The sequence below is a fragment of the Euprymna scolopes genome, unplaced genomic scaffold (assembly GCF_053919585.1).
Source record: "Euprymna scolopes isolate OS-2025 unplaced genomic scaffold, ASM5391958v1 sca7, whole genome shotgun sequence".
NCBI lineage: Eukaryota > Metazoa > Mollusca > Cephalopoda > Sepiida > Sepiolidae > Euprymna > Euprymna scolopes.
The window spans coordinates 392,970-407,732 of NW_027633768.1; the positions used below are offsets into that span (position 1 = coordinate 392,970).

A 14,763-nucleotide genomic window follows, 5' to 3' on the forward strand; every position below is an offset into this window, starting at 1 on the left:
TGATCGACCCTTCACAGCGTAATTCTGATCCGGTTCGACCAAGTCACCGATAACAACCTGCATCCGATTTGCAAGAACGCGAGCCAAAATCTTCACGTCTGCGTTAAGCAGAGTGATCGGCCTGTAATCGTCTAGATTCCCCCCTCCAGGTTGGTTCCCCTTCTTCAAAAGCGTGACCACTCCCTTGGTAACCTGTCTCGGGATCGAGCCCGTGACAAACCAGTGGTTAAACACGCCCGTCAGAAGGGGCACAAACATGGGCGACAGCCTCAAGAACAATTCATAGGGCAAACCATCAAGTCCCGGAGATTTGTTGAGGCCTACCTGCTTCAACGCAGTAATGACCTCACGCTCCGTAACCATCCCCTCGCAGCTAGCCGCTCGGTCCGCAGTAAGGCGGGGCGAGCCAGCCAAATAGCCGCCAAACTCCTGGCCGCGGAGTCTGGGTAGTTGGGTGAATCGCTCCTCCAGATGTTGTCGAAACCCGTCGCAGATCTCCCGCGCCGACACGAGAGAGCGCCCTTCCAGGTCTTTCACTTCCCGAATGTACCCATCCGAGCCACGTCTTAAAGCAGCCCCACGCTCAACAGCGTCAACGTTCGCGGCTTCGTTGGAGACTCTTTTTAACCTAGCTCTAACTACCTGACCTGTGTATCGCTCGCTAGCCAAGCGATTCAGGTCCTCCTTTACTAGAGCTAGTTCTAGGGAATCCCCCCCTGCCACCGCCCGGGTCAGTCTATCGTCTAAGTGCCTTTTGGTCCGAGCCCTAACTAACGCGAGGCTTTGGCTATATTGGACACAAAAGCGCCTAATGGTGACCTTAAGCTTAACCCACCAGCTACTCCCGGTAACCGCCCCCACTAACTCCCTCTGGATTAGTGTTGTCAGCCGCTCCCGGAAGTCTTCCGACTCCAACAAGGAGGCGTTCAACTTCCAGTAGCCAGCCAACCTAGGCCTATTACCTAACTTCAAACGGGCCAACACGAGTTTGTGGTCCGAATGACCTAGCCAGTGGAACGTGGGACAAGATAGAAAATCTACGTCGCCCCTTCTAATTAACATCCTGTCCAAGTATGTACTTGGACTGGAGGCCGCACTAGTGTGCCACGTCCACATCTCCCTCCCAGGGTGATCCAGACGGAACCTATCGACCAGATCGCACGAGGCCATCAGGTCAGACAGGCTGCTTTCACACCAACCCGACCCTCTAACCCCCCCGACCTTATCTATGCTGGGGTCCAGGACGGCATTCCAGTCCCCCATTAAGACTACCCGCTCCGGACCCGAAGAGAGAAACACCTCCACCCGCTGAAAAAAGGAAACCCTCTCGCTGGGGATGTTAGGTGCATAAACTGCCACTATCCGGAACACGCCGCTTTTAACGGCAACATCGACCACGACCAGCCTCCCATGAGCGTCGGCGTGGATAACGGTAACCGTCGCGGACAGGGTGCGACTTACTAGAACAGAAACCCCACTGCTACGGAGATTGCCGTATGCTGAGTAAACGTCAAAGTCGTTGACCAGCACACTGCAATCCCCGGGCCCAACAAAGTGGGTCTCCTGTAACGCAGCTATATCTACCTCAAGGGCCACGAGATCCCTCAGTACGCGAGCAGCTTTGCTTCGAGATCTCATGCCCCTCGCATTCAAACTAGCCAGGTTCAAGCCCGTGGCCATGCTTCCCTACCTAGTAAAATTCGTCAACTAGGGGTCTGAAGTCCTCGGGGGACAGGACGTCAAAGGCTTGGCCAAGACTGCCCGAGAGCAGGTCGGACGTAAGCCGTCCGTCTCTAGCCAGGCCCCCAACGTCCAGAGGAAACGTAATTTTTAGAGCCCTATACAGGGAGGGGTGAACATAAATAGGGACCCGCCCCTCACATTTCTTGGCTATTTGCCCAAGTGATGGGTGCTCCCCGTCAAAGATTTTTTGCCCCCCGAAGGCTGTCTTGCTCTCTTCCAGCATTCTCCACAAGGCCTTCGCTCGCCCTCCCCTATTTGGCCGGACGAACGTGATGAGCTGAGGAGCATCCGGGAAATTTCTGGGATCAGCGACCTCCTTCTCGTCCACCTTTGTGAGGTTTTCGAGGGCCTTTAGGTGTTTTCTTTGCCTCCCGTTGAGGTCGCTGACCGTCTCCTCTATCCGGACTTCACACATCTTCTCCCCCGGCCAGAAAGGAAGTTTTCTGGTCTTTACTTCTCTGGGGGCTGCTGACTTTTCACTCGTCTGCTTCACAGTTGGCTCCTCAGCCTCCATGGGTGTCTCAGGAACTTCGCCCGGCTCCTTTTCCTCTTGAGGCGTGTTGAATAGGGGAGGGGTGGCCTGGACATCCTCTTCGGGGGCTGTTGGCGGATGCTCAGGGTCTTCTTCAGCTTTTTTCTCCCTTTTTGTTCCTTTTTTGGTGGTTTCTCCTCCTTCTTCATTTTCTGACTCGGAGGAGCTGACCCTGAGTTTGCGCTTGGCCGACACCGCCGCTCCTCTGGGTGTTGTTGTGGGAGCGGCCACCACTGCTGATTTCTTGGTTTTCCTGGACACTACCTTGCTCCAGGTGTCGGCCTTGTTCCCTTCCGCCGTCTTTTCCTCGTCCGGCTTCTGTCCAAGTTTCTCTTTTTCTGCTTCTATCCTTCTGGGACAGAAGCGGGACACGTGGCCAGGTTTTTGGCAGAACCAGCAGTGCGGTCTTCTACCTTCCACCAGGACAAGCATGGTCCATCCTTCACATGTCAGCTGGGAGGGAATTTTTTCTATCTCCTTCCTGTCCACCCTCATTTCCACTTTGATTTCCCCCATCCGGATTCCTCGGGGGCCAATCACCGGCTGCACGTTCTCCACTTCCCCATATTGGGCCATCGTGGCGCCCATCTGGTCCTCTGAGATGAAGCTGGGCACTCCCTTGACCGTCACCGCTGCTCTCCTCTTTGACTTGTATTCCGGCCTCAGTCGATAACCCTTCCAGGTGAGATCTCCTTTTGACAACCTCTCTGCATCCTCTCTCGTCGGCAAAAGGATATCCCACATGGCAAAAAATCTTCGAACAATGTACTGGGCCGGAATCCGCAGCTCTCCTAATATCTCCACCATCTTCTCCTGGGGGATCCTGGTGAGGCCCTTCCCCTTCTCGTCGAAGGTGAGGAAGGCAATTGAACGCTCTTGGATGGCCTCCTGGATTCCTGGTACCACCTTCATCGTACTGCCTGCCGTGTAGTCCTTGAAATTGTTTTCCAGGAGGTCTTTGTAGTATTGTGGGGTCTTCTTCTTGCCTCCTGGAGTTGCTGTTTTCGGCTTTTCGCCAGACCAGGCCGTTGTCCCTTCCTTTTGTGCAGCCGGAATTGGGGAATCGTCCTTTGTGAGGGCTGGCCACTCCTCTGCACTGGCTGGAACTGCTGCCGTTGCTGACGCCCTCCCTGACCCCGGGGAGCACCCATCTACCACTATTACTTCCTCCGACCTCGTTCTCCTCAAACCCTCCATCGATAGCTTTTGGGGGCTACTCTTTTCAGACTGGCTTCCTTTTTGGGCTCCCTCGTCCGGGATCCACCAACGTTTCACCGGCCGTCTTCTGCTCCTCCGGGCCGCCTCCCACGTCGCTGGTTCCTCATCCCCTTGAGATTTCTTCATGGAACTTCTCCACACCTCGGCCACCTGTTCCCTCGTTATGGCCCTTGCTACCGCTACGGTTGGGGAAACCTCTACCATTGCGACGTTAGGGCTATCCACACCCGGACCTACTACCTCGTTGGGGGAGCCCCGCGGGGCGATACCTCCGGCGACCATCATGCTACCAGCGGCAGCTACTGCAGCACTCGAACTGGGGTTACCTTTACGGGTGGCAACCCCCGACACGCGTCTCGAACTGGGGGCAGCGACCCCCGCGACCGATCTCGACCCTTCCGAACGTTGTCCAGTGGCCTCAGCCACTGGACTGGGGGCAGCGACCCCCGCTCTCGATCCGGACACCGAACTTGGGGTGGCGACCCCGGGAACCCTTCTCGAACAGGGGGTGCCTTGCGGGATGGCACCCCCCCGACCCGTCTCGGACACTACACCTGGGGCGTCCCCCAAGGTGGCAGGAGCAGAGGCCTGCTCCATCTAAGTGAAGGCCCGGAGCCCAACTAGTGCCCGCCGATTCGGAAACCAAGGGACCTTCGCCTAAAAAAGCACGTCGGTATCCCTTGGCCCTGCCGGCTGCTTAAGCTCTAGCTAGACCCCGGACTATCTGTAAAAAAATAGAAAACAACAGTTAACAAAAAACAAAACAAAAATTCAACAAGTTCTCAAGGAGGTCCAATCCCCAAAGAAGGGGCTGGTCCTCGCAAGAGCAAGACGCCAAAAGAGGCCAAAAAAGAAAAAAGACTTTTGACCAAAGGCCAAAAGCTCCCAACTCGTCAACTAATAGCAGACCAGAGCAAGCACTGAAGAACAGATACTACACTTTGATCTTAGCCAGAAGAGGCCGAGAAGCGATAAAGGGGCTCCCTCCGGGGCCGGGGTCGTCAGTGGACCGGTCCGGGCGGCAAAGGTTGCGGGCAGAGCGACAACGACCCCCCTACCCCCGGCCCCTCTCTACTAGTGGAAGCGTCGATCGCAGGCAGCGGCCAAGGAGGGCCGCCCGCCCGCCTCCGTCATCCAGCTAATGAGACCAACGAACGGTCCATCCAGCCGAGCGGACCGAACCGAAAGCGAACGAAAGCAAAGCCAGCAACAACTAAGTAAAGGGAAGTAAGGACCAACAAAGTCGTTTAGTTTAGTAGTAAGATCAAAGTAGTAGTCAGTCTGTTTTTGGGATTGCGTTTTCTGACTCTTTCCCGAGCGAGCTGGGGTCAGAATCGGGGCTGTTAACTCCTGGAGGCAGTGCAATACCAGGCCAACCCGTGGAGAAGGGGGAGCAAGCTCCTAACCCTTGACCGAGTTCCAAAAATCAGTTTAATATCGTGATCCCTCCATGCGAGGGACCTATCAGATATTAAGCTGATAAGAACAGATACTACACTTTGATCTTAGCCAGAAGAGGCCGAGAAGCGATAAAGGGGCTCCCTCCGGGGCCGGGGTCGTCAGTGGACCGGTCCGGGCGGCAAAGGTTGCGGGCAGAGCGACAACGACCCCCCTACCCCCGGCCCCTCTCTACTAGTGGAAGCGTCGATCGCAGGCAGCGGCCAAGGAGGGCCGCCCGCCCGCCTCCGTCATCCAGCTAATGAGACCAACGAACGGTCCATCCAGCCGAGCGGACCGAACCGAAAGCGAACGAAAGCAAAGCCAGCAACAACTAAGTAAAGGGAAGTAAGGACCAACAAAGTCGTTTAGTTTAGTAGTAAGATCAAAGTAGTAGTCAGTCTGTTTTTGGGATTGCGTTTTCTGACTCTTTCCCGAGCGAGCTGGGGTCAGAATCGGGGCTGTTAACTCCTGGAGGCAGTGCAATACCAGGCCAACCCGTGGAGAAGGGGGAGCAAGCTCCTAACCCTTGACCGAGTTCCAAAAATCAGTTTAATATCGTGATCCCTCCATGCGAGGGACCTATCAGATATTAAGCTGATAAGAACAGATACTACACTTTGATCTTAGCCAGAAGAGGCCGAGAAGCGATAAAGGGGCTCCCTCCGGGGCCGGGGTCGTCAGTGGACCGGTCCGGGCGGCAAAGGTTGCGGGCAGAGCGACAACGACCCCCCTACCCCCGGCCCCTCTCTACTAGTGGAAGCGTCGATCGCAGGCAGCGGCCAAGGAGGGCCGCCCGCCCGCCTCCGTCATCCAGCTAATGAGACCAACGAACGGTCCATCCAGCCGAGCGGACCGAACCGAAAGCGAACGAAAGCAAAGCCAGCAACAACTAAGTAAAGGGAAGTAAGGACCAACAAAGTCGTTTAGTTTAGTAGTAAGATCAAAGTAGTAGTCAGTCTGTTTTTGGGATTGCGTTTTCTGACTCTTTCCCGAGCGAGCTGGGGTCAGAATCGGGGCTGTTAACTCCTGGAGGCAGTGCAATACCAGGCCAACCCGTGGAGAAGGGGGAGCAAGCTCCTAACCCTTGACCGAGTTCCAAAAATCAGTTTAATATCGTGATCCCTCCATGCGAGGGACCTATCAGATATTAAGCTGATAAGAACAGATACTACACTTTGATCTTAGCCAGAAGAGGCCGAGAAGCGATAAAGGGGCTCCCTCCGGGGCCGGGGTCGTCAGTGGACCGGTCCGGGCGGCAAAGGTTGCGGGCAGAGCGACAACGACCCCCCTACCCCCGGCCCCTCTCTACTAGTGGAAGCGTCGATCGCAGGCAGCGGCCAAGGAGGGCCGCCCGCCCGCCTCCGTCATCCAGCTAATGAGACCAACGAACGGTCCATCCAGCCGAGCGGACCGAACCGAAAGCGAACGAAAGCAAAGCCAGCAACAACTAAGTAAAGGGAAGTAAGGACCAACAAAGTCGTTTAGTTTAGTAGTAAGATCAAAGTAGTAGTCAGTCTGTTTTTGGGATTGCGTTTTCTGACTCTTTCCCGAGCGAGCTGGGGTCAGAATCGGGGCTGTTAACTCCTGGAGGCAGTGCAATACCAGGCCAACCCGTGGAGAAGGGGGAGCAAGCTCCTAACCCTTGACCGAGTTCCAAAAATCAGTTTAATATCGTGATCCCTCCATGCGAGGGACCTATCAGATATTAAGCTGATAAGAACAGATACTACACTTTGATCTTAGCCAGAAGAGGCCGAGAAGCGATAAAGGGGCTCCCTCCGGGGCCGGGGTCGTCAGTGGACCGGTCCGGGCGGCAAAGGTTGCGGGCAGAGCGACAACGACCCCCCTACCCCCGGCCCCTCTCTACTAGTGGAAGCGTCGATCGCAGGCAGCGGCCAAGGAGGGCCGCCCGCCCGCCTCCGTCATCCAGCTAATGAGACCAACGAACGGTCCATCCAGCCGAGCGGACCGAACCGAAAGCGAACGAAAGCAAAGCCAGCAACAACTAAGTAAAGGGAAGTAAGGACCAACAAAGTCGTTTAGTTTAGTAGTAAGATCAAAGTAGTAGTCAGTCTGTTTTTGGGATTGCGTTTTCTGACTCTTTCCCGAGCGAGCTGGGGTCAGAATCGGGGCTGTTAACTCCTGGAGGCAGTGCAATACCAGGCCAACCCGTGGAGAAGGGGGAGCAAGCTCCTAACCCTTGACCGAGTTCCAAAAATCAGTTTAATATCGTGATCCCTCCATGCGAGGGACCTATCAGATATTAAGCTGATAAGAACAGATACTACACTTTGATCTTAGCCAGAAGAGGCCGAGAAGCGATAAAGGGGCTCCCTCCGGGGCCGGGGTCGTCAGTGGACCGGTCCGGGCGGCAAAGGTTGCGGGCAGAGCGACAACGACCCCCCTACCCCCGGCCCCTCTCTACTAGTGGAAGCGTCGATCGCAGGCAGCGGCCAAGGAGGGCCGCCCGCCCGCCTCCGTCATCCAGCTAATGAGACCAACGAACGGTCCATCCAGCCGAGCGGACCGAACCGAAAGCGAACGAAAGCAAAGCCAGCAACAACTAAGTAAAGGGAAGTAAGGACCAACAAAGTCGTTTAGTTTAGTAGTAAGATCAAAGTAGTAGTCAGTCTGTTTTTGGGATTGCGTTTTCTGACTCTTTCCCGAGCGAGCTGGGGTCAGAATCGGGGCTGTTAACTCCTGGAGGCAGTGCAATACCAGGCCAACCCGTGGAGAAGGGGGAGCAAGCTCCTAACCCTTGACCGAGTTCCAAAAATCAGTTTAATATCGTGATCCCTCCATGCGAGGGACCTATCAGATATTAAGCTGATAAGAACAGATACTACACTTTGATCTTAGCCAGAAGAGGCCGAGAAGCGATAAAGGGGCTCCCTCCGGGGCCGGGGTCGTCAGTGGACCGGTCCGGGCGGCAAAGGTTGCGGGCAGAGCGACAACGACCCCCCTACCCCCGGCCCCTCTCTACTAGTGGAAGCGTCGATCGCAGGCAGCGGCCAAGGAGGGCCGCCCGCCCGCCTCCGTCATCCAGCTAATGAGACCAACGAACGGTCCATCCAGCCGAGCGGACCGAACCGAAAGCGAACGAAAGCAAAGCCAGCAACAACTAAGTAAAGGGAAGTAAGGACCAACAAAGTCGTTTAGTTTAGTAGTAAGATCAAAGTAGTAGTCAGTCTGTTTTTGGGATTGCGTTTTCTGACTCTTTCCCGAGCGAGCTGGGGTCAGAATCGGGGCTGTTAACTCCTGGAGGCAGTGCAATACCAGGCCAACCCGTGGAGAAGGGGGAGCAAGCTCCTAACCCTTGACCGAGTTCCAAAAATCAGTTTAATATCGTGATCCCTCCATGCGAGGGACCTATCAGATATTAAGCTGATAAGAACAGATACTACACTTTGATCTTAGCCAGAAGAGGCCGAGAAGCGATAAAGGGGCTCCCTCCGGGGCCGGGGTCGTCAGTGGACCGGTCCGGGCGGCAAAGGTTGCGGGCAGAGCGACAACGACCCCCCTACCCCCGGCCCCTCTCTACTAGTGGAAGCGTCGATCGCAGGCAGCGGCCAAGGAGGGCCGCCCGCCCGCCTCCGTCATCCAGCTAATGAGACCAACGAACGGTCCATCCAGCCGAGCGGACCGAACCGAAAGCGAACGAAAGCAAAGCCAGCAACAACTAAGTAAAGGGAAGTAAGGACCAACAAAGTCGTTTAGTTTAGTAGTAAGATCAAAGTAGTAGTCAGTCTGTTTTTGGGATTGCGTTTTCTGACTCTTTCCCGAGCGAGCTGGGGTCAGAATCGGGGCTGTTAACTCCTGGAGGCAGTGCAATACCAGGCCAACCCGTGGAGAAGGGGGAGCAAGCTCCTAACCCTTGACCGAGTTCCAAAAATCAGTTTAATATCGTGATCCCTCCATGCGAGGGACCTATCAGATATTAAGCTGATAAGAACAGATACTACACTTTGATCTTAGCCAGAAGAGGCCGAGAAGCGATAAAGGGGCTCCCTCCGGGGCCGGGGTCGTCAGTGGACCGGTCCGGGCGGCAAAGGTTGCGGGCAGAGCGACAACGACCCCCCTACCCCCGGCCCCTCTCTACTAGTGGAAGCGTCGATCGCAGGCAGCGGCCAAGGAGGGCCGCCCGCCCGCCTCCGTCATCCAGCTAATGAGACCAACGAACGGTCCATCCAGCCGAGCGGACCGAACCGAAAGCGAACGAAAGCAAAGCCAGCAACAACTAAGTAAAGGGAAGTAAGGACCAACAAAGTCGTTTAGTTTAGTAGTAAGATCAAAGTAGTAGTCAGTCTGTTTTTGGGATTGCGTTTTCTGACTCTTTCCCGAGCGAGCTGGGGTCAGAATCGGGGCTGTTAACTCCTGGAGGCAGTGCAATACCAGGCCAACCCGTGGAGAAGGGGGAGCAAGCTCCTAACCCTTGACCGAGTTCCAAAAATCAGTTTAATATCGTGATCCCTCCATGCGAGGGACCTATCAGATATTAAGCTGATAAGAACAGATACTACACTTTGATCTTAGCCAGAAGAGGCCGAGAAGCGATAAAGGGGCTCCCTCCGGGGCCGGGGTCGTCAGTGGACCGGTCCGGGCGGCAAAGGTTGCGGGCAGAGCGACAACGACCCCCCTACCCCCGGCCCCTCTCTACTAGTGGAAGCGTCGATCGCAGGCAGCGGCCAAGGAGGGCCGCCCGCCCGCCTCCGTCATCCAGCTAATGAGACCAACGAACGGTCCATCCAGCCGAGCGGACCGAACCGAAAGCGAACGAAAGCAAAGCCAGCAACAACTAAGTAAAGGGAAGTAAGGACCAACAAAGTCGTTTAGTTTAGTAGTAAGATCAAAGTAGTAGTCAGTCTGTTTTTGGGATTGCGTTTTCTGACTCTTTCCCGAGCGAGCTGGGGTCAGAATCGGGGCTGTTAACTCCTGGAGGCAGTGCAATACCAGGCCAACCCGTGGAGAAGGGGGAGCAAGCTCCTAACCCTTGACCGAGTTCCAAAAATCAGTTTAATATCGTGATCCCTCCATGCGAGGGACCTATCAGATATTAAGCTGATAAGAACAGATACTACACTTTGATCTTATTTATTTATTTTATTGTAGTCAAAAAATGCATTTACAATTTCAAATTATAAAAAACAAAAATCAACACAACAAAATTAGGCACAAGGCCCTATAAGAAATTGGGAGGGGGAGGGTACAGGGTCTTTGTGACTATCTAACAGATGAGACTTTGAAGTCTTACTCTTGACTGGCAACATTTACCAAAATACCTCAATCACTCTGTGGATCTTAATCTAACTAATACCCCAGCGTTTAGTGTAAAAAATAACTTATGTACAATTTGTAAAACCTTATCTGTGTGTTGTGTGTGCATTTTTTTTTTTTTTTTTTTTTTTTTTTTTTTTTTTTTTTTTTTTTTTTTTTTTTTTTTTTTTTTTTTTGTGTGTGTATGTGCATGTGTTAGAAAATAAAGTTCGATTTCATTGAAAAGAGTTTTTGAATTAATTGGGAATAAAATGTTCGTGGAGTGGGACTATACTAATAAAAATGTTCATTTTCAAAAAATAAGGGAAAAAACTACTAATGTGTTGTTAGTAAGACCCCCCTGTACTATTCTATGTGGTTAGATTTCCCACTGTTTTCCGGGGAACCGAAAACAAGCAGGGCGTCCCTAATGGGTATGGGGAAATGGCCTTAATAGAGGTGGGAGAAAATACAGCAACGGATGGAGGGGGTAGGAGGGTGACCTCTGAGTAGGGGAGCGACCGGGGACATCAGAAAATAAACCTGAGGAGCAGAGGGGTTGGGCAGACTCAGAGGTACTCTAATACCAAAAAATAAAATCAGGGACAGGATCTCATTTGTACCACCAGTCAAGAGTTACTTTACTTGAACTTATGCTAACCTAGGCGGGATGGGTTCCGTAGGACCCAGCACCGCCCATGCCATGCCTAAGGAGGGAACACGTATTGAAACTTGGCTCCTCGACGGATGCACAAACTAGTGCTGTGCACCCACCTCTTGTCAAATTCCACTCTAGGCAACCTCTTCCAATCGCATCTGATCTTTACTTTAAGCAAATGTTTAAAGTAAACGATCAGATCCCGATCCGGAACAGATGTCCCTTCGCGGACCAACTTGAGGCGCGTGATCCAGATGGTCATGCGCGCTACTGCTAGGATCGCCAGGAAAACCAAACTTTCCTCCCTGGGGAACGGCGGCTCCATGTTGTACACAAAAGTTCCTACGTCGAGATCGAGCAGACACTCGGCATCGATGCGAGCTGTTACCCCCTCGACGTACTTTAAAAGGGGCTGTATCCGGCTGCAACTAAAAAACGCGTGCTCGATAGTTTCGGGCTCGCGTTCGTCACAGCACGGACAGAAGCGCCTGGTATGTTCTTTATACCGGAAAAGTTCGTCGAAGAGGGGCAGCGCATTTCGGACCAGTCGCCAAGTCAGGGAGAATTCCGAGTTATTCAGAATCTCCCGTCCCGGCGCCCAACACCATTGAGAACGGACAACCTTCATCGACCATCCCATCCGCCTACAAAGTGGATCCTTCGCGGTCCCCTCCACTAAATCCCGATACAGTTCCTTCCTTGGCTGATCGAGGACACTGGTCCCCGGCAAAGCTCTAAGAGCGGTCCGGCATTCGGAGAAGAACTTGGACTCCCCCTTCGGTCTACGACGACCTTCTACCGAAGGGTTGGGTTTGAGATTGGGAAACGAGTTCTCAACCACAGGGACCCAAGGAGCGTCTCCTTCAAGCGAACGACCCAGGAAAGCCAATCTCTCGGCGTTTCTGTGACACAAGAGACTGGGCTGACTCAGGCCTCCCTCGCTCGGACGTTGAACACAGACCTCTCTGCAGACATAGTGCTTACCCTCGTTCCACAAAAGTGAATCGAGGCGCCCTTGTAAGCGGGTTAGGCGTTCTGCAGGGAGAGGAAGTACAGACAAACGGTAAAGGATGAGCGGAAAGACGTATGTAGCACACGCCTCCGCCCGACCCTTCAAGGACAATTTCCTTCCAATCCAAGTCTTGACTGACGATTTGACCTTAGACTGTACTTCCGACCAATTCTTTTCCAGCTGAAGTCCCGGTCCAAACCAGACACCGAGATTACGGACCGGTCCATCGGTCCAGCTGAAAATACCTGGAAGCGAGTTTACCCGGTCCAGGCCCCCAACCGCAGGCCAGCAGACTTGCTACGGTTGAAGATGGCCCCTGTTACTTCTTCGTAACGAGCGAGCGCCTCGACCACCGCTTGAATGTCCGTGAGGCAAGACACGAACACGGTGACGTCATCGGCGAACGCGGAAACCCTGCTCGTGTGCCTCCAGGGAGAGCTTTCCGCGCAGGACTGGTGTAGTCGCCTCGTCCCTTAAATGCGAAGGAGGGGTTCCAACGCCAGGACATACAGCAGAGGCGACAGCGGACAACCCTGTCGCACCGACCGAGAGACAGCGAATGACTCCGATAGCTTACCGTTGATCTGCACCGCCACCGTTGGCCTGTCATACAGAACAAAGATCCACTTGCGGAAGTCCGGATTAAATCCGGCGGCCTCTAACACAGATCCTAGGAACCGATGGTCGACCCTATCGAATGCCTTGGACTGATCCAAACTGATCAGCGCGGCTTCGGCGTCGTCTTCTGTCCCCTCTATGATCGAGCGTATCAAGTGCAAATTGTCTTGAATTGATCTCCCCTTCACAGCATAAGTCTGGTCTGGTTCGATCAAATCAGTGATGACAACCTGCAAGCGATTCGCAAGAATCTTTGCCAAAATCTTTAACTCTGTGTTTAGCAGAGTCAAGGGCCTAAAATCATCAAAGTTTTCCCTCCCGCCATGCCGTTGACCTTTCCTCAGCAATGTGATCACACCCTTGGTCACCTGTCCAGGGATGGAGCCCTGGGCAAACCAATGGTTGAACATATCCTTCAGAAGAGGGACCAACATGGGCGACAGCCTCAAGTAGAACTCGTAGGGTAAACCATCAAGCCCCGGAGATTTGTTATAGCCGACCTGCTTCAACGCAGTAATGACCTCATGTTCAGTAATAAGACCATCACAGCTAGCCGCTCGAGCCGCCGTGAGGCGGGGCGAGTCAGCCAAATAGCTGCCAAACTCATCAACCCTGAGCCTGGGTAGTTGGGTGAAGCGCACCGATAGATGCTCCCGAAACCCCTCGCAGATCTCCCGAGTCGATACTAAAGCGTGTCCTTCCAGGTTATGTACTTTACGAATGTACCCATCCGAACCGCGCCTTAAAGCAGCCTTACGCTCAACGGCGTCAACATTCACAGCCTCGTTAGAAACTTTATTTAACCTAGCCCTAACTACTTGACCTTCATACCGCTCGCTAGCCAAGCGGTTGAGATCTTGTTTAGCTAGTGCTAACTCTAGGGGATCCCCCCCTTCCACCGCCCGGGTCAGCTTATCCTCTAAGCGCTTCTTTGCCTCAGCCTTATCTAACGCGAGGCGTTGGCTATACTTGACAGAGAAGCGCCTAATTTTAGCCTTAAGACTAACCCACCACTTACTCCCTGTAACCGCCCCCACTAAAGCCCTCTGAATTAGCTCAGTGACCTTCAACCGGTAGTCCTCCAGCTCCAGCAAGTAGATGTTGAACTTCCAGTATCCGGCCAGTTTAGGCCTAGCACTTAAGTTCAAACGGGCCATAACAAGTTTATGGTCCGAGTGTCCTAATAAGTGGAACGTGGGGCAAGATAGGAAGTCTATGTCGCCTCTTCTAACTAACATCCGATCCAAGTAAGTACTCGGATGGGAAGGCACTACAGAATGCCACGTCCACATCTCCCGCCCTGGATGATCAAGACGAAATCTGTCGACGAGATCGCACGAAGCCATCAGGTCAGACAGAGAGCTGTCACACCACGCCGACCCACTAGCTCCCCCGACCTTATCTATACTGGGATCAAGGATTGCATTCCAATCACCCATTAAAACTAACCGTTCCGGATCCACTAAGAAGCCCTCCAACCGTCGAAAAAAGGTTGCCCTCTCTACAGCAGCATTGGGAGCATAAACAGCAACAATCCGAAAAGCACTACAATTAACAGCAACATCAACAACAAGCGCCCGCCCGTCCTCGCCTGCGTGAACAACATTCACCGACGCTGACAGGGTGCGTTTCACTAGCAAGGAGATTCCACGACTATAAGTATTGCCATATGCTGAGTAAACATCGTAATCGTTTACCAGCACCTGACAATCCTCGTCACAAACAAAGTGGGTCTCCTGGATAGCGGCGATATCTACCTTAAGGGACACCAGGTCTCTCACAACGCGCGAGGCCTTGCTTCGACACCTGATGCCCCTCACATTAAATGTAGCCAAGTTTAAAGCCATGTTCACTTACCTTAGGCAGTGTCACAGACGGGTCTGAAGTCCTCGGGAGTGAGGACGTAGCAGGCTTGCCCAAGGCTTCCGGTCAGCAGCTCCGCAGAAGGTAATCCATCCTTGGCAACGCCTCCCACGTCCAGGGGAAAAGTTAGTTTTAATGCCCTGTATAGGGAAGGATGGACATACAGGGGTGTGCGACCTTCGCATTTCACTGATAGGTTTTTAAGAGACGGGTGGTCCATGTCGACAAGCTGTTGGCCTGGTATTGCCTCCTTGGCTGCCTCCAGCATTGCCCATAGACCCTCCGTTCTCGAGTCCTTGTTGGCCCTTACAAAAGTTGTCAGTAAGGGGGCATCTTTAAAGCAGTGTGGTTGTGTGACTCTGTCACCACCCACATATAAAAAGTTTTGGAGCTTGTTGAAACGGACCTTCTGCTTTCCTTTCAGTT

General features: G+C 53.5%; 10 non-coding genes and 1 pseudogene across 10 annotated transcripts; all 11 read right to left on the reverse strand.

Annotated features, from left to right (window-relative positions):
• Window positions 1-4,275: 4,275 nt before the first annotated feature.
• LOC145275550 (U2 spliceosomal RNA) lies at window positions 4,276-4,466 on the reverse strand. Its single transcript, XR_013867353.1, has one exon. It is a non-coding gene; the product is annotated as a U2 spliceosomal RNA (small nuclear RNA).
• A 357-nt stretch (window positions 4,467-4,823) lies between these two features.
• Window positions 4,824-5,024, reverse strand: LOC145275983 (U2 spliceosomal RNA). Its single transcript, XR_013867736.1, has one exon. It is a non-coding gene; the product is annotated as a U2 spliceosomal RNA (small nuclear RNA).
• Window positions 5,025-5,381: 357 nt separating this feature from the next.
• Window positions 5,382-5,582, reverse strand: LOC145275985 (U2 spliceosomal RNA). The gene has a single exon (XR_013867738.1). It is a non-coding gene; the product is annotated as a U2 spliceosomal RNA (small nuclear RNA).
• A 357-nt stretch (window positions 5,583-5,939) lies between these two features.
• Window positions 5,940-6,140, reverse strand: LOC145275987 (U2 spliceosomal RNA). Its single transcript, XR_013867739.1, has one exon. It is a non-coding gene; the product is annotated as a U2 spliceosomal RNA (small nuclear RNA).
• Window positions 6,141-6,497: 357 nt separating this feature from the next.
• Window positions 6,498-6,698, reverse strand: LOC145275988 (U2 spliceosomal RNA). Its single transcript, XR_013867740.1, has one exon. It is a non-coding gene; the product is annotated as a U2 spliceosomal RNA (small nuclear RNA).
• Window positions 6,699-7,055: 357 nt separating this feature from the next.
• Window positions 7,056-7,256, reverse strand: LOC145275989 (U2 spliceosomal RNA). Its single transcript, XR_013867741.1, has one exon. It is a non-coding gene; the product is annotated as a U2 spliceosomal RNA (small nuclear RNA).
• Window positions 7,257-7,613: 357 nt separating this feature from the next.
• LOC145275990 (U2 spliceosomal RNA) lies at window positions 7,614-7,814 on the reverse strand. Its single transcript, XR_013867742.1, has one exon. It is a non-coding gene; the product is annotated as a U2 spliceosomal RNA (small nuclear RNA).
• A 357-nt stretch (window positions 7,815-8,171) lies between these two features.
• LOC145275991 (U2 spliceosomal RNA) lies at window positions 8,172-8,372 on the reverse strand. Its single transcript, XR_013867743.1, has one exon. It is a non-coding gene; the product is annotated as a U2 spliceosomal RNA (small nuclear RNA).
• Window positions 8,373-8,729: 357 nt separating this feature from the next.
• LOC145275992 (U2 spliceosomal RNA) lies at window positions 8,730-8,930 on the reverse strand. The gene has a single exon (XR_013867744.1). It is a non-coding gene; the product is annotated as a U2 spliceosomal RNA (small nuclear RNA).
• A 357-nt stretch (window positions 8,931-9,287) lies between these two features.
• On the reverse strand, window positions 9,288-9,488 carry LOC145275993 (U2 spliceosomal RNA). The gene has a single exon (XR_013867745.1). It is a non-coding gene; the product is annotated as a U2 spliceosomal RNA (small nuclear RNA).
• A 357-nt stretch (window positions 9,489-9,845) lies between these two features.
• Window positions 9,846-10,055, reverse strand: LOC145275522 (U2 spliceosomal RNA; annotated as a pseudogene).
• Between the last annotated feature and the right edge of the window lie 4,708 nt (window positions 10,056-14,763).